The following is a 6,335-nucleotide window of genomic DNA, read 5'->3' on the forward strand; positions in this document are numbered from 1 at the left end:
GCGGGGCCTCTGAAGACGCGCCGTGGACGCCACCCCAGGCGTGCTGGCGTCCTGGCACCGGCAGGGGGCGCGCTCTCCCTCTCGAGGGCTTCCCGGCGGAGGCGCCAATCCCTTGGGCTCCTGGGCAGGGACGCGTGGGCGCCTGAACCAGAGATCAGAATCGAAGGACCTTGAATCTGACAGTTTAAATTTGGTCCTAGGGCCATGGGGAGTTACCGAAAGTTCCTGAAGCCTGAGGGAAGTCAGAGTCACATTTCTGCCTAATTCTTTGTTATTTTAATCATCTCAAATGTAAAAGTATAATTCATATAGGTGAAAATGCACTTCCAAGCCCAACTGAAAGGTTAGAAATAAAAAGCTTAAACGTCCTCTCACATCCCGACTCTTGGGAGCCACCTTCCTTTCTTGTACCGTATTTGTTGTCGTTTTAGTTTTTTATTTATGCGACTTTCGTAGCCGTGAATAATATTCTCCTACTCTGTTGCTAGGCTTATTCATGTTAATAGTACCTATTGGACTGGGGCACCTGGGTGGCTCAGTTGGCAGAGCGTCCACCCTCAGCCCAGGTCATGATTTCCTGGGTCACAAGTTCGAGCCCAGCGTTGGGCTCTGTGCTGATAGCTCAGAGACCGAAGCCTGCTTCTGATTCTGTCTCCCTCTGTCCCTCCCCTGCTCACGCTCTCTTTCTCTCTTAAAAATAAGTTTTAAAAAACATTGAAAAAAAAAAAAAAGTATCCATTCACTCCCTGCTGTGTTGATTGTATTACCTGTGTTCCTTTCTCCCCCCGCCCCGCCAGTTTTTCTTTTTTGTATTTATTTTGTTATTGTTTCTATCGAACGCTATCACGGCTTTGAATAATAGTCTTAAATGTCCGTCTCTCCCTTAGTTTGCATCGCTTGACTCTCTGTGCGAAATGAATAGCGCCCCCTCCCGGCTGCTGCCCTTCCCCCAGCGTCTCACCTTTTACTTTTGCTTTAAGGTTTGTAGCACGTCTGCCCCAGCCTGTAAAGATAATTCAGTTTGCCATACTTTGCCTGTAGATTGATTCTTAACATTAAAACCATATGACATTTATGACATTACAGCTATGTAAATATTTTCACTGAGGAACTAGGGATTTGATAGACATCACCGAGAGGGAAATGGAATCGGCCAGCCCTAAACCTGCACCACGTGAGGCCAGGAGAAGCTTTCGGGTCAGTGGAATACTCCAGTGCAGTTAGAGTGAGCGCGTTAGGTCTCTATATCAACATGGCTGTATCTCAGACACATAATGTTGAATTTAAAAATCAAGGTAATGTTGGGGTGCCTGGGTGGCTCAGTTGGTTGAGCATCTGACTTGGGCTCAGGTCATGATCTCACACTCTGTGAGTTCAAGCCCCATGTTGGGCTCTGTGCTGACACCTCAGAGCCCAGAGCCAGCTTCAGATTCTGTGCCTCCCTCTCTCTCTGCCCCTCTCCTGCTCATGCTCTGTCTCTTTCAAAAATAAATAAACATTTAAAAAAAAATTTTTAAAAAAAATCAAGATAATGTTAATAGGAAGGAAACTGAGTGCCAGGCGTATGAGAACTCTCTGTATTAATCTTCAATTTTTTTTTTCTATACATCTAAAACTCATAAAAAATAAGGTCTACTATTTTTGGACCTTAAATAAGGGGCACCTGGGTGGCTCAGGCTCGATTGGACGTGGGACTTCGGCTCAGGTCATGATCTCACTGTTCATGGGTTCGAGCCCGCGACGGGCTCTGTGCTGACAGCTCAGAGCCTGGAGGCTGCTTCAGATTCTGTGTCTTCCTCTCTCTCTGCCCCTCCCCTGTTCGTGCTCTGTCTCTCAAAAATGAATGAACATTAAAATTGAAAAAAAATTAAAATGTCAAAAATAAGGTCTACTACAAAAAAGAAAAGAAAAGAAAAGAAAAGAAAAGAAAAGAAAAGAAAAGAAAAAAGAAAAGAAAAAAAAGAATGTGTCGTGTGATCCATATCGAAAACTGTCATGATCTGGCTGTTAGAGTCACAGACCATGTAGGAGTTGAGACTGGATGTCACTAATTACATCCGACTACCACTCAAAAAGAAATGATTTTTAAGTGAAAAGACCTCCCACTATGGAATGCTCCAGTCCTGATGGTGGAGACTTGACCTTGAAACAATGTAAAGTGTCGATTTAATGGCGTGAGCTTTCCTTGCCTCTTTCTTTACTATGTCAGCTTTTACCTCATGTTTTTCAAATCCACAGTGATCTATAATAACTTGAAACTATAGAGATCAGTATTCAGGGCAGAAAACAGAAACCACTCTTGGGATCTGAAGCATAAGGAGGCGTTGGGTGTTTACCAGGTGGCTGGAGGGGTGGCAGGAGTGCACTCTGGACTGGGCTCAGGGACACCACCACTAGAGCTGGCTAAAAATACAGCATGGTGGTAGCGAGCCAAGACTGGGACAGAGCACGGCAGCTGCTGCCACGGCCCCCCAACATTCGCAACACTAGAGGCCAGACATGGACACAGAAAAACCCAGCGGCTCTCCCGCTGAGCTTGTGAGCAGTAATGACCCAAGGAAGACGACAGTGGCCTCTGCCTGTCATCTGCCTTCCGGATCTTGCACAGTGGCAACCAGTGCTGGAAACTAATCCACACTTGGAGCACTGAGCTGTAAGGGATTCTGGGAAATAATTGTCAGCTTTCCTTCCTCTGCAGGATAAGAAGGCACACCGGCAGGTGGGAACAGATGCCGAGTGAATCAGTCCACTTTGTCCTCTACTGTATTTTTAATTATTTTTCACCTACTTGATCTGCTTCTAAGCGGTGTGTTTCTAAATCTCACGCTGTTATCGTGGACTTGTAGATTTCTCCTCTACTTCAGTGAGTTCCTGCTTTATATATCGCAAACGCTTAATTAGGTATGTACACGTTCATTTATTTTTACATCTTTTTGGTAGATTAGGATTTTCATCAGTGCCAAATGTTCTTTCTTGTGATCGGTGTTCTGTTGCTTTAATTCGTTTATTAGTTCGTTCATCTATTAGAAGTAATAAATTCTTTATTATCATAATTATTCATTTACTATTTGCTTATATTTATTAGTACCTTGCTTCTTTGTGGTCACTATTTGCTTGGTATAATTTTTCTATCCTTTTCTTTTTCTTTTTTTAATTTTTTAAAATTTACATCCAAGTTAGTTAGCATATAGTGCAATAATGATTTCAGGAGTAGTATAACACCCAGTGCTCATCCCAACAAGTGTCCTCCCTAATGCCCGTTGCCCATTTAGCCCATCCCCCCCACCCAACACCCCTCTGGCAACCCTCAGTTTGTTCTCTGCATTTAAGAGTCTCTTATGTTTTGTCTCCTTCCTGTTTTTATATTATTTTTGCTTCCCTTCATTCCCTTATGTTCATCTGTCTTGTATCTTAAATTCTCTATCCTTTTATTTTCTTTTATTTTTTTTTTTAATTTTTTTTTCAACGTTTTTTATTTATTTTTGGGACAGAGAGAGACAGAGCACGAACGGGGGAGGGGCAGAGAGAGAGGGAGACACAGAATCGGAAACAGGCTCCAGGCTCCGAGCCATCAGCCCAGAGCCTGACGCGGGGCTCGAACTCACAGACCGCGAGATCGTGACCTGGCTGAAGTCGGACGCTTAACCGACTGCGCCACCCAGGCGCCCCTATCCTTTTATTTTCAACCTGTATGCGGTTTAGCTTTTCACCACACCTCTTGTGCATGACATAGCTAGTCTTTAGAATTCCAATCAGAGCGTCTCTGTCTTTCATCGATGTGTTTAATCTAATCATATTATTGGGATTACTAATATAGTTGGTCTTATTTCGGCCGCTGCTTTCTATACTTTCTTATCACAAATTCTCTGCTTCCTTTGTATTCCTCTTCGTCTTATTTAGGATTTTATTTTATTTATTTTTAACGTTTATTTATTTTTGAGAAAGAGAGAGACAGAGTGTGAGCGGGGGAGGGGCAGAGAGAGAGGAAGACAGAATCTGAAGCAGGCTCCAGGCTCTGAGCTGTCAGCACAGAGCCTGACGCGGGGCTCGAACCCACAGACCACGAGATCATGACCTGAGCCAAAGTCGGACACTTAACTGACTGAGCCACCCCAGGCGCCCTAGGATTTATCAAATCACATTTACCCCCTTTATTTTCCTCAAAAGAAAAAAAACGTCCTCTTTCTAATCTTCAACAGTGACCCTTAAACTTATAACGTGTATACTTTAGTTTCTTCCAGTCCAGTTTGCTAGGCCTCTGCCAGAGCCCTGCCGGGACACCCCTAGATGTGGCTGCACCTCTAAGACCTGGTTGTTGCTGAAGTTACTAGATTTCCCGTGCCCCTGGGCTCCCAGCAGCTCAGGCCACGTCCAGGCCATGTCCTCATTCCCATCCTGTGGACAGACAGCCAGGAATGGACCCGAGCTGTGGCTACTGCAGGCAAGTACGCTTGTGTTTATGAAAAGCAGAACTTTTTCAAGGCTGCCAGGGGCCCCTGGCACCCTGACCAAGGCTGCTGATGGACACACATCAGATCGATGTGACTTATCGCTGTTGATGTTGACTCTGATCATCTGGCTGGGTCATGTTTGCCAGGTTTCTCCTCTGAAAAGGCCACTCTGCCCCCCAACTGTACTCTTAGGAAGGAAGTCACTGTGTGCAGCCCATGCTCAAGCAGTGGGGAGCTGGGCACCATTTCCCTGAGGGTAGAATTTCTACATAAATTATTTGGGATTCTGCATGGGAGATTTGTCTCTTCGCAATCATTTATTTATATCATTTATCCAAACATTTATTTATATCAGTATGGACTCATGGATATTTATTTTATACTTGGGTTACAACCCAATGCTGCCTTTTTTTTTTTTTTTTTTTTTAATTTTAAGGAGAGAGAGAGCACGAGTGGGGAGAGAAGCAGAGGGAGAGAGAGAATCCCAAGCAGGCTCCACCCTCAACACACAGTCTGACACAGGGCTTGATCCTATGACCCTGGGATCATGACCTGAGCCAAAAAGCAAAAGTTGGACACTCAACCGCCTGAGCAACCCAGGTGCCCCCAGTGCTGCTTTATTTATTTTGTTGGTCAAACTGTTCCAGCTGTGGCCACTGGGAGTTCTTCTAGTTGGGTCCTGCGTCTCATAACATTTTGACATATCTCTATTATTGTGTGTGGCGGGCGGGGGGTGGAGGGAGGTATATTTCCCACCTCTTTGGAGACTTTGCAACCCTACTGATGTCAGATGTCAGATGCAGCTGGGACCCAGACTGACCCCTTCCTTCACTCACCCCCGCCGCTTGCTATCGGGCCTTCGAACCCTGAGCCCTGGCTGCACCTCTGATTGTGCCACTGGACACACTGAACTTGAGACCCTGCCTTTTCTTCCTTCTCCTAGCCACTGCCCTGAGAAACAATGCCCTCTCCCTTGGCTGAGTCTTTCTGCCAGTTCCGGCCCCAGAAAAGCTTTGTAACCTTAGTAACATAAATGCTATCCTCAATGTGTGAGAATAAACTTATTTAAAGGACAAAATAAAACAAAAAAATCTTCGTCTCTGTTATCTTTGAAACCTACCTTATCGTCTCTGTTCCTGAGACTTCAGACAAATGTCCTTTTGCCTGAGACTGTTACTGTTACACACCCTCCTCTCTGGCCAGTGTAGCACCAAGGTCTCTGGAGATTCCAATCCTAGTGGCCCTGAGCAGTCACTTGACCTCACAAAACCTCTGTTTCCTCTTCTGTAAAAGAGGGATAATGAAAGCCTTCCAATGGCCACCACTATGTTTATTAGGTGATAACTTAGGAAAAGCACCTACTATGGGGCCTAACACACATAGCAGGTGTTCAGCAAATGGCAGCTATCGTCACTACCAGCAGTGAGAATAGCCATTTGTCTCCCTCTCCCACGTCTCTTTCTCAAGTCCACCCCCTGCTCTGAAGCTCAGACATGACAAAGCCACTCTTCCACTCACGATCCCTCCAGAATCCAGAATATCAAAACTTCCTGGGATTGAAGATCTTACGGAATCTTGCCCTGCTCCAAGACTGGCCTCGTCTTCCTTCTCTGCCCAAATCCCACCAGACTGTTCACTATGCCCTGAACAGGCCTCACTTTATACCTCCTTGCCTTTGCCTATGCTATTCCTTCTGCCCACAAGGCTCTTCCAGCCTTTCTCCCTCTGGAGACGCTCAGGTCGGGTTTCTGTTCTCAGTGACAGAAACCAACCAACCATTGGAGCTTGTGGCTCCTTCCTGCCTCACAACACCTCCTGGTACCTTGATTGCTGCTGCCGCCTCTGCCCCCCACCCCCAGGGTGGGCAAACAGGGGCCTGTTTTA

This window comes from Panthera leo, chromosome C1 (genome assembly GCF_018350215.1).
Source record: "Panthera leo isolate Ple1 chromosome C1, P.leo_Ple1_pat1.1, whole genome shotgun sequence".
Lineage (NCBI taxonomy): Eukaryota > Metazoa > Chordata > Mammalia > Carnivora > Felidae > Panthera > Panthera leo.